Below are 19,674 nucleotides of genomic sequence, written 5' to 3' on the forward strand. Positions count from 1 at the left end.
GCCTCCTGGATCTGGATATCTGTTTCCTTCTCCAGATTAGGGAAGTTTTCAGCTATTATTTCTTCAAATAAATTCTCTGCCCTCTTTTCTCTCTCTTCTTCTGAGGCTCCTATAATACTAAAGTTATTAAGTTTCACAGAGTCATTGAGTTCCCTAACTCTATTCTTGTTTTTTTTGTAATTCTTTTTTCTCTCTTTTGTTCACCTTGATTACTTTCCACTGCTCTGTCTTCTAGGTCATTAATTCATTCCTTTGCTTCTTCCAGCCTGCTGTTCATTCAATCAAGTGTGTTTCTCATGTGCCCTCTACCTCTATGTTATTACTTATCTGTGTATTAATGGTCTCATTGATGTTCTCCACTCTTCTCAAGTCCAGTGAATATCCTTATGATTACTGCTTTAAATTCTCCATCAGGCATGTTATTTATATCTGTTTTGCTTGTATATCTGGCCATGACCTTGTCCTTTTGTTCATTTGGGAGAAATTCCTCTGTCCTTTCATTTTGTGTAAGTCTCTGTGCCTGTTTCTGTGTTAGGAAAGTCAGGGTTCTTGAGTGTAATGATTTATGAAGAAGACATCCTGGAGTGCCCTGCTGTGTAGTGTCCCCTGTTCCCCAGGGCCTGGCACTTCTGTGAGTGTCTCCAGTATGCGTTGCATATGCTCTGCTGTTGTGTTGTCACCACTTTATCCTTCAGGCCAGTTATCTGCAGAGGTTCTCTTTCCCTGCTGTGGGCAGCGTTTTGAACCCTGGCCTGAATGTGATGTGTTTTAACTAGGTGTTCTTTTGTGGAATGAGACCTGTCACCTCCTCCATCAGGACCAAGGCCTTGCAAAACTCCCAGGTTGGGAGACAGGATGTGGGCAGGGGTTTGGGCCTGTCTTTTGGGGGTGGGGCCTGCTGCACTGGGACTGAGGCAAGTGAGACTGGGAAGGGTAGTTCCACCAGAGTATGGGGAGTGGGGTTTGGTGTAAGCAAGTTAGGTAGCAAGTGTTTGTGCTTCTCTGGTTCCTGCAGGTGGCTCTGTGTTTATGCTAAGGGGTGGGGAAGGGAAATGGTGCCTGCCAATTCCTTTATTCCCAGAGGGGTCTCTGTGAATGTTGACTCTGTGGGATAAGCTTCTGAGATGAGCAAGTAACCTCCTCATTGTGTGCCCCAGGCACTCTTCAGATCACTGTTTTAATGCTGTACTTCACAGGCTGTTTGCCCTGCCTTTTCTCCAAGAGCAGCCCCAGTGCCTGCAAGCTCTCCCATAGCCAAGCATGGTGACCTTTAAAATTCCTGACTTTAAGCCCTGCTGGTTGCAAGAACTCATGAAATTCGGGCCCTCTCGCTTTCTAAGCCAATTGCTATGGGCATTTGTCTTCCCTTTGCACTCCCCTGTATGTTAGTCTGTCTCTTTCCCTCCTCTGTGACCATGATTCCCTCCCCACCTCTGTGGCCATTATATGTTTCCCCAGTTAGCATCTCCACTCTCCTAGCCTCCTTGATGTGGCCTCTTCTCTACCTTTAGTTGTGGAGTTTGTTCTACTGGTCTTCAGATCAATTTCTGGGGAATTTTGGGTGATTTGATAAGTCATCTAGTTGTATTTGTGGGATGAGGTGAGCCTAGGGTCCTCATATTCAGCCACCATCTTCCACTCCATGGAGCCACTTGAGATGGTCATATGATTTTTATCCTTCATTTTGTTAATGTGGCATATCACATTAATTGATATGTGAATATTGAACCAGCCTTCCATCCCTGGAGTAAATCCCACTTGATCATGGTGAATGATCCTTTTAATGTATTGTTGAATGCAATTTGCTAATACTTTGTTGAGGATTTTTGCATGTATGTTCATCAGGGATATTGGCCTGTAGTTTTCTTTTTTGCAGTGTTCTTGTCTGGTTTTGGCATCAGGGTAATGCTGGCCTCATAGAATATATTTGGAAACTTCCTTTTCTGCTTTTTAGAATAGTTTGAGGAGAATAGGTATTAACTCTATTTTCTTTTAAAGGTTTATTTTATTTATTTTAGGGAGAGAATGCTCAAGCAGGGGGAGGGGCAGAGGGAGAGGGAGAGAGAGAATCCTCACGCAGACTCCTTGCTGATCATGGAGCCCAACATGGGGCTCAGTCTCAGGACCCTGAGATCATGATCTGAGCTAAAAATCAAGAGTCCACCACTTAACTGACTCAGCCACCCAGAACCCCCCTCCCCCCCAACTCTTTTTGAATTGATAAAATTAACCTGTGAATCCATCTGGCCATGGACTCTTGTTTTTTTGGAGTTTTTGCTTACTGATTCATTTTTGTTCCTAGTAATTTGAATGTTCAGGTTTTCTATCTCTTCCTGATTCAGTTTTAGAATATTCTAGGAATTTATCCATTTCTTCTCCATTATCCAGTTTGTTGGCATATAATTTTTTATAGTAGTCTCTTATAATCCCTGTATTTCTGTGGTGTTGGTAGTTACTTCTTTTCTTTCCTTTTTGATTATATTTATTCAGGTTCTCTCTTTTTTTCCTTCATTGGCTTAAGGTTTATCAATTTTCTTTATCTTTTCAAAGAAGCAGCTCTTGGTTTCATTGATCTTTTCTTTTTTTTTTTTTTGGTCTCTATTTCATTTATTTCTTCTCTGGTCTTTATTATTTCTTTCCTTCTACTAAATTAGAGCTTTGTTTCTCTTTTTCTAGTTCCTTTGGTGTAAGGTTAGATTGTTTAATATTTTTCTTATTTCTTGAGGTAGGCCTGTATCATGAATTTCCTGTTAGAACTGCTTTTGCTGCATCCTGAAGATTTTGGACCATAGTGTTTCTATTTTAATTTGTCTCCATGTATTTTTTTATTTCCTCTTTGATTTGTTGTCTCATTCATTGTTTTGTAGCATGTTATTTAGCTTCTGCATGTTAGTGTTTTTCCTTTTTTTTTTTCCTTGCGATTGATTTCTAGTTTCATACCATTGTGGTTAGAAAAGATGCATGCTTTGACCTCAGTCTTCTTAAATCTATTAAGACTTGTTTTGTTACTTAACATGTGATTCTGGAGAATTCCATGTGCATTTGAAGAGAATGTGTTTTCTCTTGTTTTTGGATTCAAGATTTATATTATGTTAAGTTCATCTGGTCTAATGTGTTGCTCAAAGGCACTGTTTCTGTATTGATTTTCTGCTTGAATGATCTGTCCATTTATGTAAATGGGATGTTAAAGTCCTCTACTACTTTGTATTTCTTTTAGTTTTTCTCTTTATGGCTGTTAATATTTGCTTTATGTATTTAGTTGCTCTAATGTTGGTTTCATAGATATTTACAATTGTAATATTCTCTTGTTGGACTGATTCCTTTATCATTATAGGGACATGGGACATTCTTTGGGTCTTGTTACAGTCTTTGTTTTAAATTCTGTTTTGTCTGATACAAGTATTTCTACCCTGGCCTTTTTTTTTTTTTTTTTTTTTGCTTCCTTTTGGATGCATTCTTTTCCATCCTCTCACTTGCAATTTGTATGTGTCTTTACACCTGATGTGAGTCTCTTGTAGGCAGCATATATATGGGTCTTTTTTTTTTTTTATCCATTCTGCCATCCTGTGTCTTTTGATTTGAGTGTTTAGACCATTTACACGTAAAGTAATTATTATTATTTTTTTTAAGATTTTATTTATTTATTTGACAGAGAGAGAAAGGGAGAGAGCGAGCATAAGCAGGGGGAGCGGCAGAGGGAGAAGCAGGCTCTCCACTGGGCAGGGAGCCCGATGTGGGACTCAATCCCAGGACCCTGGGATCATGACTTGAGCCGAAGGCAGACGTTTAACCAACTGAGCCACCCAGACGTCCCTAAAGTAATTATTGATAGGTATGTACTTACTGCAGTTTTGTTAATTGTTTTCTTATTTTTGTGGTTCTTCTCTGTTCATTCTTTTCTTTCCCTCTTTCCTTGTGATTGATGATTTTCTTCAGTGTTATGCTTTCTTATCTTTATTTTTTGTGTATCTATTATAGGTTTTGGGTTTGTGGTTACCATGAGGTTTATATTATAACATCCTAAATATATATAGTAGTCTATATTAAGTTGATGGTCAATTAAGTTCAAACACATTCTAAAAGACATTTTATTTTACACCCCCTCCATGTTTTATGTATATGTTATCATATTTTACATCTTTTTATTCACAGTTTTCTTACTTCTAATTATAACCTTCTCTTTTTCACTTAAAGAAGTGCCTTTAACGTTTCTTATAAGGCTGGGTTAGTGGTGATGAATTCCTTTAACTTCTATTTTTCTGGGAAACCTTTTATTTCTCCTTCAATTCTGAATGATAACTTTGCTGGGTAGAGTATTATTGGTTGTAGGTTTTTTCTTTTCATCACTTTGTGTATATCATGCCACTCCCTTCTGGCCTGCTGAGTTTTTGCTGAAACATCAGCTGAAAGCCTTATTTGGTTTCCATTGTTCATAACTATGTGCTTCTCTCTTGCTGCTTTTAGAATTCTTTCTTTAATCTTTGACATTTTAATTATTATGTGTCATGGTGTGGAACTCCTTGGGTTCAGCTTGTTAGGAACTCTGTGCTTCCTGAATCTGGATGTGTGTTTCCTTCCCCAGGTTAGGGACGTTTTCAGCTATTATTTCTTCAAATAATTTTTCTGCCCCTTTGTCTCTCTCTCCTTATTCTGGGACCCCTATAATGCCAATGTTTTTGTTTACTTGATATTGTCTAAGAGGTTCCTTTATCCTGTTTTCTTTTCTTCCTTTTTTTTTCTTTTTTGCTGTTTAGTTTGGGTGCTTTACATTACCCAGTCTTCCAGATAGCTGATCTGTTCTTCTGCATATTCTAATCTAGTGTTGATTCCCTTTAGTATATTTTTCATTTTAGTTATATTCTTCAGTTCTGATTGTAAAAAATATTTTCTGTGTCTTTGTTGATGTTATAAGTGAGTTCATCCACTCTTCTGTCTAGTCTGGTTAGGATCTTTATGATCATTTCTTTAAACTCTTTATTAGGCGTATTTCTTAACTTTTTTTATTTTGTTGTTTTTTTTTTTAAACTTTTTTGTCTTGTTCTGTCATTTGGAACATATTCTTTTGTCTCCTTGTATTGCTTGACTTTCTATGTTTGTTTCTGTGAATTACGCAGAACAGCTACTTCTCATAAAGTTGAAGGAATGGTCTTATTGTATATCATCCTTTGTGTAGACTGTGGATGCCTGGTGACTTAGGTTGGTTGGCTGGAGCTGTGACTGGTGTGGGCTGGGTCTGCCCTGGTGAGATGGCTGGAGCTGAAGTTGGTGTGGGCCAGGGTGGTCCCAGGGCTCTCTGTACAGAGGATGCTGTAGCAGGACAGCTGATGCTGAAGTGGTTCAAACCAGGGGATTCTGAGGTTATCCATGTGGGGGTTGACCTGGCAGGACAGCTGAAGCTGAAGTTAGTACAAGCCAGGGAGTCCTGGGGCTCTCTTCATAGAGGGCTCTGTGATAGGATAGCTGAAGCTGAAGTGGGTGTCCTGGAGTGCTCAGTGCAGGGGCACCCAGGCAAGGTGGCTGGAGCCAAGGCAAGGTACACGTTGGTCCCAGGGCACTTGGTTTATGTGGCACCCTGGTGGGGCAGCTGGACCTGAATTGCACATGGGTTGGGGAGTTCTGGGGCACTCTGCATAGCACATGATCTGGCAGGGTGACTGGATGTGAGGTGGGGCATGGATGGGTAGAGGTCCTGAGGTGCCCTGCACAGAGATGCCCTGGTAGGACATCTGTAGCTGAAGTGGTCTTGGGCCAAGATGCTCCTGGGACAGCTGGAGCCAAGGTGTGAACTGGGGTGTCCAGTAGTGCTGTGTGCCAGGGTTGCCTGTGCCAAGTTGTCTGGAGCCAAAGTGGCGTGGGCCTGGAGTGTTCCAGGGCGCTTTGGCCTGTGTCTTCTTGGTGAGATGCCTGGAGCTGTGATGGGTGCTGGCCAGTAGTGTCCTGATGTGCACAGTGCTGAGGCCGCCTTAGTGGGATGGCTTGGGCTGGTGTGGGCTAGGGCCCCAGGGCTTGCTGAGGTGGTAGGCTGGCTAGGGTGCATGGACTCTTGTTCATGTCCATGTTATCAAGGTGGAGGGGAAAGTAAACTGTAGTGCTTGCCCGGCCTTCTGACCTGGAGAGAGTTGCAGTAGTTCCCCTGCCATTTGGCAGGGTTCCAGGGAAGTTCTTCCATATTCTAGCTGGCCTCTTAAACCACAGCTTTTGCTTTTTTTTTTTTTCTCTTTTCCTGTGCCCCAGGTTATCTTGGGCTGGTATGGGCTTTGTGCCTAGGGCTTGCTGAGGCAGCAGGCTAGCTATGACATCTGGACCTTGCTCCAGTCTGTGCTATCAGGTGGGGGGGTTGTGTAAACTGGGGCACCTGCCAGCCCCTCTAACCCACAGAGAATTCCAACAGCTCCCCTGCCATTTGGCAGGGTTCTATGCCTAGTTCCTTTATATTCTACTTGCCCTTTTAAACTGTGGCTTTTTTATTCTGTGCCCTAGGACAGATGAGTCTGTTCACAGTTCCTTAGTACCATCCACCCCCCACCCTCCACTCCCAACTGGAGTTTGCAGTGTTGGAGGGGGGTGATTACTTTATTACTGTGTCTCCTCTCGCCATTCTCTATGTGGTCTCTATCTTTTGTTATGCAGAAGTTGTTCAGTCAGCCCTCAGTTCTTCAGGAGGAATTGCTCTGTATATAGGTATAGATTTGTGCCCGTGGAGGAGGTGAGTTCAACGTCTTCCTACATTGCCATCTTGGAATCAGCTTCTTCCCCCCCCCCAATTTTAAACATATGTCAGGAACCCCATTTCTGGAAATTTTGTTATGTGTATAATAGAGTGAAGAAAATGTGGAGATACTTCAGAAAGAAAAGTTTTCAGTGATTCAGAATGTTCATTACTTCATTAAGTATTTATTCCTACTATGTACCAGATCCTACTAGTCATGGGAGGCACAATGGTGAGAAAAACAAACAGAAATGAGTCCTGACTTCCTGGAGCTCACAGACTAATGGGGGGTTAGAGTGGGGGGCAAACATACCTTAAACAATCACACACATATAAAATTGCAACTGAGAGGAACACTGCAGGAATGAGAAGCTCTTATTACTACTGAACCATCTTACTGGGGAATTTGACCTATTCTGAAAGTTTAGGAATGGCTTCTCTGAGGCATGGATGGTTGAACTTAAATTAAGCCTTCCATTCAGAAGGAACAGCATGTGTAAAAATCTTTTTGGTGAGAGGGAGCATGGTGAATCAGGGATTGAAAGGCCATGATGCCTGGAATGCAGAGCAAAGGGGAGGGGTTGGTGTGAGAAGAGGCCATAAATCTAGTCCGTATAGATCTTTGAGCCCATGTTAAATGTTTTGTACTTTATCATAAGAGCCATTGAAGGATTTTAGTTAGAGAGAATCATGATGCATTTTGAAAAGGTCATGCTGGCTTTAGTGTGGAGAAAAGAAAAAGAAAATAGTGCCGGAGGGGTAGTCCAAGTGAGCAATAATAGTAGGTTGAATCTAGGGGTAGTGGGAATCGAAATGGAGGTAAGTGGTCAGAGTTGAAAATCAGCAATACTTGGCAATGGATTGAATATAGGAAACAGATGCATTTATGATTTACAAACCTGGATGAGTGGTGGCATTCGCAAAAAATACTAAGACCAAGTTTTGTGGAGGGAGAGGGGGGACGATCATGAGTTTAATTTTAAACATGCTGAATTGAGGTGTCTTGGAGATATCTAAGAGGAGACCTCAAATATGTATAAATCAGGAACTCCAAGGGGAAATGTGGACAAGAGATACACTGTAAATCATCTCTGTATAAATGGTAATTAAAGTCTTGAGCACTAAGGAATGGAAGAGATTGCCCATGTAGAGAGTTTAGGGTGAGAATATGGTGATGATATTTCCAGATACTTGGATAGTACTTGCTATGTGCCACGCACTGTTCTAAGTGTGAACATAGGGTAGAGACTTGAGGAACATTGGCATTTCCTCATCTGTTAGAGATGGATGAGCCTTCAAGAGAGTATTGAGAAGGACTAGTCAGAGTGGTAGGTAGGAAATGAGAGGACTGTAGAAAGCCCCTGAAGCCATTGAAAAAAAATTTTTCTTGAAGGAGGGAGTCCTGAGTATCAGTATGTTGAACATGTTAAGTAAGGGGCAGAAAGATGGATTAGTTATATGGAAATGATTGGTTACTTAGAATTATTTTTGTGGATTGATGGGCGCAGAATCCAAAAGCAAGTGGGGAAGGAAATTGAAATTGGGTCTTTACTTCACATTAAATGCAGAGATCAATTCCAGAACAGTCAGTATCCAGAATATAAAATGAATAATAATAAGAATAACCCAGTAGGAAAAGGTGCAAAGGTACAAAACAGGCATTTTATGGAAGAGGAAACATGGTCAACGTATGTTGAACATATGTTTAAACTAATTAAGGATATACAAATCAAGACCACAGTGAGACTTCATTTGACAGTTGAGTGGCAAAAATTAATGAGTCGGATAATACTAACTGATAGCAGGATTTCTCAAACTTTAACTTGAATCATTTAAAGAACATTGAAAAATGTACATTCTGATTCAGCAGATCTGGAGTGGGGCCTGAGATATACTGGCTTTCTAACAAAGTTCTAAATGATGCCTGTGCTGATGCTCTGTGGACCATAATTTCATTTGCAAGGTTGTCAAGGATAGAAGTCAGCAGACTCTCTTAAATATGACACGCTGAATGAGTATTAATTGGTACACAGTTTGGGAACTAGGTAGACATTACTAGTAAAGTTGAACACACACACACACTATAACCCTGTTGTTGATCCAAGAGGAACTCTTGCATATGTACACATATATGTAGCAGAAGATGTCAGATCTCCATCCATATCACTTTGGAACCCTTGACCATATTTGTGCATGTTGGTCCTGGTACTCTTTCATTCCCAGTAGCCACCACCTTTTTCTTTTGGTTGACAGGCTGTCCTAACACTGCCAGAACATTCTTTGTCTGCGTGCCCAAAAAGTTAGAAGTGCCTGGAAATTTATGTTCCCTAGGCTTATGTCCACTAGGGAGTTAGTGTTTCCATTTTGTTCAGATAAATACTCAGAGGTGGAATTGCTGAATCATGTTGTAGTGCTATTTAAAATTTTTTGAAGAACCTCCTCCTGTTTACTATAGTGGCTGCACCAATTTGTATTCCCACCAGCAGTGCACAGGGTTTTCCTTTCTCCATATCTTCACCAACACTTATTATTTCTTGTTTTTTATAATAGCCATTTGGACAGGCGTGAGGTGGTATCTCCTTTAGTTTGATTTGCATTTCCCTCATGATTAGTCATATTGAGCACTTTTTCATGTACATGTTGACTATCTGTATGTCTTTTTTGGGTAAGTGTTCAGGTCCTCTGCCCATTTTTTAATCAGATTGTTTTTTCTAACTATTGAGTTGCATGGGTTTCTTTAATATAAGTTTTTTATATTAACCCATTATCAGATAATATGATTTGCATATATTTCCTCCTATTTGGTAGGTTGCCTTATCATTTTGCTGATGGCTTCCTTTGCTGTGCAGAAGCTTTTTAGTAGTCCTCCTTGTCTAGTTTTGCTTTTATTGCCTTTGATTTTGGTGTCAGATCCAAAAATTCATCAAAGACAAATGTCAAGGAGCTTACCACCTGTGTTTTTTTTCTAGCAGTTTTATGGTTTAAGGTCTTACATTCAGGTCTCTAATCCTGAGTTAATTTTTGTGTAAGGTAGTGATCCAGTTTCATTTTTTTGCATGTGGCTATCTGATTTCCTCAACACCATTTATTAAAGATACTGTCCTTTCCCCGTTGTATTTATTGGCTCCTTTGTCATAAATTAACTGACCATATTTGTGTGTTTTTATTTCTGGGTTCTCGATAATGTTCCATTGAACTTTGTTTTTCCCCTGATATCATACTGTTTTGACTACTATACCTTTGTAGTTAGGGGGCACGAGGCCTCTAGGTTTGTTCTTCTTTTTCAAGATTGCTTTGGCTATTTGGGGTCTTTTATGGTTCTGTACTAATTTTAAGATTGTTCTGTTTCTGGGAAAAATGCCATTGGAATTTTAATAGGGATTGCGTTGAATTTGTAGATTGCTTTGGGTAGTGTGGACATTTTAATAGTCCACTGGAGAGAGAGATCTCTCCAGATCCTTAAAGAATTATTGGGAACTGGGTCAAGCTAATATTGCTACCAGGGGATATGAGACCCCATAATGATTCTCATGTGAATATGAGGGCATATGGAGGCCAGGTGATAAATGGAGTCCTGGCTCAAATCTGTCTCACAGCTGGGCTCACTGTATCTCTAGACTCACTGTGTAGTCATTTCCCTGTTCCTGAATGTGTAATCAGCATGGATATATTTAGTAATTGGCAGCACCATCATATTTAACCTATGGAATAAGAGCCCTTGTAGTAGGAAAGGACAGGTGGAAACTACTGGGACTGTTGCACAAAAAAGTAAATCAGAAGAAATAACATAGCCCAGTTGAATGGTAGAGATTAATGTTAAAGACTTAATGGTTGAGGGTGGTGATTCCTGTCTACTCGCACTTAATGAGATTTTCCCTGCAAAGGACAGATGGTAGGTGATGGTGAACACATTGGTGAACACATTTAACCAAGCAATTTCCTGACCATAGTTGCTGTATCAGATAAAATGTCTTTACTAGAGTAGAGCAACACGATCTGTGGCACTTCATATGCAGCTATTGATAATGAAGAATGAATGCCTTTTTAACTATCGGGAAGGGGTATCAGAAGCAGTTCATACATACTTAGCATGGACAGAAGTACACATTTATGGTCATGCCCTAGGGCTATATCAACTCCACTTCCCTCGGTTACAAGGTAGTCCAAAGGGACCTTGATTGTCTGGAAATTCAGCAAAACATCATGATCCACTATATTAATGACATCATGTTTGCTAATAACACTCTTTGACAATGTCCTACATTCCCTCGCCCCCTTATATTTTTATTGCATCTGTCTGGCAAATCATAAATTTACATGAACAGCTCTTGGCTTTCTCTGTGCTAACAGCGGAAGAGCTAAAGGCTGTGTTAGGAAGTCAGGTAAAAGGGAAAATTGGCTTTATGAGAAATTCATGACTGTCAACCTCAGATGGTGATTTTATTTTCTCTGTAGAGAACATGAGACACTCTACAGTCATCTCCAAGAGGGGCATTGGGGTTTGAGGAGAATAGAGGAGGTTTGAATTTGTCATGAGACAAAAAAGAAAAAAGAGAAAGTGAGGTGTTTAGAGGAAGGTAGTATAATTTGCCAGATAGTGTTGAGGGCCATGTTTGAAGATTATCTGCTACAAAGTTGAGGCATGCAGTATTCTATAATTATGTTTTTTCCCATTCTCAGTTTTGGAGATTTTCTGGAGTTAATAATTGCTTTGTTTTATATTTGTTTAGTTTGAGATATATCCATCAAAATTCTATGCCCCAAACGTTTTAACAGAACTCTAAAACTCCTCTCTGTAGCATGATCTTTGTTTGTTTGAGGTACCTTCCTAGTGCCTCCCTGCCTTGTCCCCTATCCACCTACTCCAGTCTGGACTGAAGGCTTTTTAGTGTGCTGCACAATTTTCAAACTAGGACTTTCCCTTACCACTGTCCTGGAAATTTCTTTTGCCTTTTTTCTGTCTTGGATGATCTATTATCCTAGCAGAGATTGTTGGTGGTTCTCTGAAGTCCATCATCCCCTCCTTTCATAGTAATAGAACCTTTTATTTTTAGTTTGACATATGGCCAACCACACCTCCCAGATTGCCTTGCAGCTAGGTGTAGTCATGTGACTAAATTCTAACCAGTGAAATAGAAGCATAGTGTTTGGTTCACTGTAACTGTAGTACTTAACACAGTGATCAACCCAGATCCACAGTAAATATTTGTTGACTTACTAAATCAATATGTTGCCTAGCCTTGGAGCCCCTTGACAGTTCCTTGTCATCTCTTGACAGTTTTTCCTGCTTATTGAAATCTTACTATTCAAGCCTACTCTCTATATCCTGCAAGAAGTTTTCCTTGTCCCCACTCTTCCCCCATTAGGATTCTTTCTCCCGCAGAGCAGGGAGCCCGATGCGGGACTCGATCCCAGGACCCTGGGATCATGACCCGAGCCGAAGGCAGTCGCTTAACCGACTGAGCCACCCAGGCGCCCTAGGATTATTTCTTATATTAAAGTCTATACCCGAGTTGAGGAGTTATAACTGATGAGTGGTCTCTGTGTGCTTGCTATAATGGCTGGAGTGCTTTGATATGAAGAGTATTAAGTACTGTTCTGTGACATTTTGAGCACTGCTTACAACAAAAAGTTGATAAAGAGAAGGTCCTCTGGCTTGTAGGGAGAAAAATACTTGATATTGTATTAATTTAGTCTTTACTTGTCTCCATTGGGTTATAAGTGTAGATTGAGGGTCTTCTTTATTTTTTCACATTGTTTTGTCCTGTCTGGCATGATGACAGATTGATTTTGACAAAACTGAATTGTATGGGTGATAATTGGATTAAATGAGTATTGGGAACCTTCAGTAATTAAGGTTACTGATTTCCTGGAAGAAAAGGTCATTGAAGATTAACAAAAACTTCACAACTATTAATATCAATGAAGGTTTTTCTGGAGAGGGAAATAAAATTTTCAAATCACCGGCTTTGAAAACCATGAATGAAAATTATTAAAAACATGTTGAAAAGGGCCACAGTGAAGTTGAGGTTAAAGGAAAGTGTTTGAGGGGCGCCTGGGTGGCTCAGTCGTTAAGCATCTACCTTTGGCTCAGGTCATGATCCCAGGGTCCTGGGATCGAGCCCACATCAGGCTCCCTGCTCAGTGGGAAGCCTGCTTCTCCTTCTACCACTCGCCCTGCTTGTGTTCCCTCTCTCACTGTGTCTCTCTGTCAAATAAATAAATAAAATCTTAAAAAAATAAAAAGTGTTTGAGAGAACATATATATGCTTAAATCCTCTCAGATGCTTGTTTTCCACAGTAGCCTAAATTCCAGTCATACAGTTGATTAATCATGGAACACAAGGGGAATGAATTGAATGGTGTTAATGGTTAGAATATTGTGCTATGATGGCTCAGTTGTCCTTGCCACAAAAGTATCCGTGCTTGTTTGATCAGGCTGTTTGATAGGCGTGTTCTTGTTTAGGTATTTGACAGAATAGTAGACATTGGAGAAATGATTACTGTATTAAAAACAAAAACACACACACACACACAAAAGAAACCCCCCAAAACACAAGTGATTCATATAATATATTGTAACATGTTCGTGAAATGATTCCATTGTAGAACTTCCCTTTTTTGACCAAATACATTGTACAAAAAAGAAAGGAAAAGTTATGGTATTGTAGCAAACAATAGGAAAATGGGGGGAAAATCCATTTACAGTAGTATCAAAGTATTCAAATATTTAAAAATAAATTTAACAGGGCGCCTGGGTGGTTCAGTCAGTTAAGTGTCTGCCTTTGGCTCAGGTCATGATCCCAGGATCCTGAGATCGAGTCCCGCATCCGGCTAGCCTGCTTCTCTCTCTACCTCTGTTGCTCCCCGTGCTTGTGCTCTCTCTCTCTCTGTCAAATAAATAAAATCTTTAAAAAAATAAATTTAACAGAAGTATCGATCTCTACATTTAAAGCTACAGAATATTGATTGAGAGAAAATAAAGATCTAAATGGAGAGATTTACTGTGTTCTTAGATTAAAAGATGCAGTATAGTTAAGATGTTAGTCTTCTTAAATTGACCTATATATAGATCCAGTCCAATCTCAATAAAAATTCCAATAGGTTTTTTTTTTTATAAACATAGAAACTGATAAGCTGTTTTTAAAATTTATAGGGAAATGTAAACAACCTAGATTAGTCAAAGAAGTTTTATGTAAGGTGAACAAATTTGGAGAAATTACTACCTGCTTTCAAGACTAATTGTAATGCAACAGTAATCAAGACAATGTGGTATTACTGAAAGGATGGATATATAATACAGATCAGTGGAACTGAAGAGAGAACCCAGGAGTGGAACCACTCAAGAATGGTCAGTGGTTTTTGATAAAGTTGCCTAGGCTATTGAATGAAGAAAGCAAAGTCTTCCAGCAAATGGTGTTGCAACAACTGTATAGTCAGTCATATAGAAAAATGAACCTTGACCCTGACTTCACACCATACATAAAAATTAATTTGAAATGCATAAGATGTAAATATAAAAACTAAAATTATAAAACTTCTAGAAGAAAATACAGAAATAAAACTTTGTGACCTTGAGGTAGGCAGCAATTACTTAGGACACAAAAGGCAAAAATCAAACAAAAAAATGGTAAATTGGCTTTTATCAAAATAAAGAATTTTTGCTCCTTGAAAGATACTATTAGGAAAATGAAAGGCCAGAGACTAGGAGAAACTATTTGCAATACATATATATGAAAAAGGACTTGTATTCAGAATATGTAATAAGCTGTTACAACTAAAAAGAAGACAACCAAATAAAAAATGGCCAAAAGTTTTGATTAGACACTTCATAAAAGAAGTTTTATGAATGAGTGTAAGTACCTGAAAAGTTGCTCAGTAGCTTAAGTGATCAGGGAAATCCAGATTAAAACCATATTGAACCACAATGAGATACCACTATATATGCATTAGAACAGTAAAATGAAAAAGACTGATAATACCTATTGTTGAGTATACAGAGCAACGACAACTCTCATATGTGGCTAATGGGAATGTAAAATGTTAAAAGCCCTTTGAAAAACTGTTAGTATTACCTAATTTTTTTTTAAAGATTTTATTTATTTATTTGACAGCACAAGTAGGCAGAAAGGCAGGCAGAGGGAGAGTGAGAAGCAGGCTCCCCGCTGAGCAGGGAGCCTGACATGGGCCTCGATCCCACGACTCTGGGATCATGACCTGAGCCGAAGGCAGATGCTTAACCGACTGAGCCACCCAGGTGCCCCAGTATTACCTAACATTTTAAAAAAGATTTATTTATTCTAGGGAGAGAGAGAGTGCATGAGCACGGGGGAAGGGGCAGAGGGAGAGAGGGAGAGAGAGAATCTCGCTGGGGGCTGGATCCCACAACCACAAGACCATGACCTGAGCCGAAACCAAGAGTTGGACACTCAACCAACTGAAACACCCAAGCACCCAATGAAGAACTGTTAGTAGTATCTTAAAAAGTTAAACATACACGTACTGTACAACTCAGCCATTTTACTCCCAGATACTTTTCCAATATAATTAAAAATATGTGTCCACACACAGATTTGTACATTATTGTTCATAGCAGCTTTATTTATAGTACCCAGATTGTAAGCAACTATATATACATTAATAAAAGAATGGATAAAAAACAAGTAGTATATACATAGAACGGAATACTGCTCAGCAGTGCAAAGAACCAACTGCTGGTACAATGGGTGAATTGCAAAGTAAGCTGAGTGAAATCAGCAGACCCCAAAGAGGACATACTGTGTGATTTTAGTTATATAAAATCCTAGAAAATGTAAACTCATCTCAAATGACAGAAAGCATAGGAGTAGCTGCCTGGGCCTGAGGGTAGATGGAGGGATGGACTACAGAGAGGCGCTGGAAAACTTCTAAGGGTGATGGAAATATTTCGTGTCTTGATTGTGGTGGCAGTTTTATGGGTATATATGTTTTCAGAATTAATCAAATTATACACTTTAAATAAATGAATTCTATACCTCAATAAAGTTGATAAAAGAGAAAGGGAGGATAGTAGTGGGGGGAGTATATGTATGAATTTTGAGTGAGAATACAACTTGGGGCACACTGTTTGGAGAATAGAATTTACTTCCGTTTGCACTAGAGGCACGATGTTCTCTTAATTAATAGTCCTGTAGTACCATGTCATGTATGTCATCTATTGTGACATTTGCCAAAACAACCAAAGTGATTATTTAGTTTTTAATTAGAAGCCTCTAAATTGTTTTCAACAGTGAATGAAAGCACTTTTATTTTAGTCTGAAGAGAAGTCTTTAGTATTTCTTCCTCAGAAAGCTTATGGGCTATCAAGGCTTCAAATAAATGGTGCTAATGTGGTGTTTAGAATATATCTTGAAGAGGCAGTTTCTTCCTTCCTGAGAGTGATGGAAATCTATGCTCTATCTTTAAATTATTTTAGCTAACATATTTATCTAAGTATCTTGGGTATTTTTGAAATTAATACCTACAGGAGTGTAATAGGAATCATTTGTGTATTATCTTACTGGTGTTTTGAGTGATGTCTTATACTAACTTCTTATCTGCTAAAAGGGTATTATGTCACTAATTCTTAGTCCCTTTTCATAAATGTTAAGCCCTGGCCCCAGGGGAGAGTTTCACATCTTTTACACTGAGATTATTGGAAAGATAAGGCTTTTGAGGCCAGAAAGCCCTGGCTTCATGTTCTAACTGTAAATAGTTGACTGATTTTGGCAAATTACATTCCTCCTTTCAGCCTGTTTCCTCACTTGTAAAAGAGATGAACAGTTCTTAGAATTGCTGTAAGGATTAATAGCATTAAATGTACTGGTATAGTACCTGACACATAGTAGGTGCTTAGTAAGTGTTATTTCCATTCCTCCTGATAGGATTTCTGGTACTTCTGGTGCTTCTGGTATATTTTATCTGGAGTTCTTCCAGTGCCAGAAGCATTATGTTTTGTACTTCAGTATTTTCCACTTTTTTTTTTTTTTTTTAAAGATTTATTTATTTATTTGAGAGAGCGAGAATGAGAGAGAGTACATGAGAGGGGGGAGGGTCAGAGGGAGAAGCAGGCTCCTCGCCGAGCAGGGAGCCCGATGCGGGACTCGATCCCGGGACTCCAGGATCATGACCTGAGCCGAAGGCAGTCGCTCAACCAACTGAGCCACCCAGGCGCCCCAGTATTTTCCACTTTTATTGATGTACCTTCTCAGCCTTATTTTTCAAGTCCTGTTTTTCAAATTTATCTATTCATCTTGATCTGAAACATATGGGTTATGAGCAATATGATTTTTGGTTTATTCACAAAATGTTAACCTTGATATCTGTCTCTGAGCATATCTCAGAGAGTAAAAGCTTATTCTGAAATCAGTGTCTTCTGTGTCTTTTGCATTCTTTACATCACTTTATTCCCTTTGGTTAAGGGGTCAGTTAGAAGTAAATATTTATGCCATTAGGTCATCAGGGAACTGGCAAGCCATCATGCAACTTTCCCATGGTTTCCCAGAGTCTGATTCATTTTAATCATACCTTTCCCTGTGGTTCTGTTGTACTGAGCTCAGATTAATCCTTGTGGACATGCTGTTCCACAGCTGGCAGCTTTTGTGCTCGTGACCCAGGCTCCGTGGTCTGCCTTGACTAGTCTCTTGATATGCACATGAAGTCACTTCTAAAACTGGGTATCCCAGGTCTTAAACTTCATAGTGAGAGTGGGCTGGGGCTAGGAGTGAGACTATATTCCTACAGAATACTTCCACAGTGGTCCTGCTTTGCTTTCCGGCTTTTCACAACTGGGAACACAGCATATCAGTCTTGTGAGAGAGAAATGTGACCTAAGCTCCAAACTGAAAACAATCAAAGAGAAAACCAAAATAGCATAAAATATATTCTGTCATCTTTGAAAGAGTACCTATTGTCCAAAGCTCCAGCAATACCATTTTTATAGTTCATTCTTTAAATTTAGTTTTTATATGTAGCACACATCGAGAGTCATTTTCTGTTCCTCAGAGGGAATCACTTTAATTTCTGATTCATTTGATAGTAACCTCCTTATTTGTAATTAACATATATATATTTTTTTTACAGAATAAGGCATTATGTATCAACTTCCCACTAAGAAGATGAGGATTTCCTCTCTTTGAGCAGCAAGCACCTCTACCGCTGCTGCATGCAAGCACATTTCCCATTCCACCATTTCCCAATATACTTATATCATAATCAGCAGTTATCATATTATAATTACATAAACAGTACTCATACCTGAGCTGTGTTAGTATTTGATGGCTACTTTCCTTGCACAATATTTTGTTTTCCCTTGAATGGATAATCTTGTTTGTTTTAGTTTTCTGTGTTCTCAACAGTCATTAATCCCAAACCATTCCCAACTGTATAAATATCCTGTTAGTAGAGTTGACCCTTTTTTTTTTTTTAAGATTTTATTTATTTATTTGAGAGAGAGCATGAGAGGGAAGAGGGTCAGAGGAAGAAGCAGACTCCTCGCTGAGCAGGGAGCCCGATGCGGGATTCGATCCAGGGACTCCAGGATCATGACCTGAGCCGAAGGCAGTCGCTCAACCAACTGAGCCACCCAGGCGCCCAGAGTTGACCCTTGAACAACATGGGGGTTAGGGGCACTGACCTCCCCCCACCACCCATGCAGTCAAAAATGCACATAAAACTTTTGACTTCCCCAAAACCTGGCTCCTAATAGTCTGCGGTTGACCAGAAACTTTACTGATAACAAGCAGTTGATTAACACATATTTTGTATGTTATATGTATTATATACTGTATTCTTACAATAAAGTAAGCTAGAAAAGAAAGTGTTATTAAGAAAATCATAAAAAGAGAAATACATTTATAGTACCTTATTGTATTTATCAAAAAAAATCTGTGTGTAAGTGAACCTGCACAGTTCAGACTTGTGCTGTTCAAGGGCCAACTGTATATGCTGAAACACTGGGTAACTGATCAATTTTATGCTTTCAGTAAATCTTTCTAGTCTCCTGATCTGCTGCAGTCTTCACTGGTTGTCCTCTAGATTTGCTGCTTAGCTGTTTCTTGGGATCTTCCCTCAGTGACATCTTGTAAATTCCCTTTGCTTCACCTATCTGTTGGATCCCCTGTGGATCTCATGTCTTACTTTTTTTGATTTATAACGTCTTTGGTAGAACATGTCTTCAGGTAACTTCCTGAGAAAAGGTGCATAGGAGATAACATTTTTGAGACCTTCACTGTTTGTCTTTAATTCTTCCTAGTTGTTAAATTGAGTGTAGTATACTAGGTTAGGAATAATTTTTCCTCAGAATTTTGAAGGAATTGCTCAAGTGTCCTAAGTCTTACGGTGTTGATATTAAGAAGTTTTAAATAAAACCTGTTTCTTTGGTGTGTATATTTCCCTCTGGAAGTCAAGACCTTCTCTTTGCACAGTGTCGTAAGATTTTGTTATAGTGTGCTTTGGCATGGGTCTTTTTTTATCCATTGGTGGACCCTTTCAATATCACTCTTTCTTTTTGCCTTACTTTCTGTGTGCATTCCCCAGTTTTATATTGAAACTACGTTTTAATTTTAGAAGCTTATTTTTAATTCCTAAGATTTTCTTTTCATTTTCTGAATATTCCTTATTAATAGCATCCTACGCTTGTTTCCTGGATGCAGTGTTTTCCCCTCTTCCTCTGAGCTTATTAACAATAGAAATTTTCTGCTCTAGGTACTCTCTTTCTCCAGGTTGCTTTACTTTTTGGATCCTTATTATATTAGATACTGTCCTCAAACCTTTTGTGATTTTTGGCAGTTTTCTTATACTTAATAGTGGGATATTAAAAAGCAGAATGGATTGAACTCAGGTCTGATCCACCTCCAGATCCAGTTGCTAATTTGCAGGAAATACTGAGGACAGAACATGTTGAATTGCACCATGAGTAGCACTTGGCAAAACCCAGTCTATGAAAC

General features: G+C 39.3%; 1 protein-coding gene across 1 annotated transcript in view; it reads left to right on the forward strand.

Moving 5' to 3' along the window:
* The window catches only part of CBR4 (carbonyl reductase 4), a 99,170-nt gene that overhangs the window by 38,496 nt on the left and 41,000 nt on the right, over positions 1-19,674 (forward strand). The window lies entirely within an intron of this gene.

Source organism: Mirounga leonina, unplaced genomic scaffold (genome assembly GCF_011800145.1).
Source record: "Mirounga leonina isolate KUSES-001 unplaced genomic scaffold, KU_Mleo_1.0 Mir_176, whole genome shotgun sequence".
Lineage (NCBI taxonomy): Eukaryota > Metazoa > Chordata > Mammalia > Carnivora > Phocidae > Mirounga > Mirounga leonina.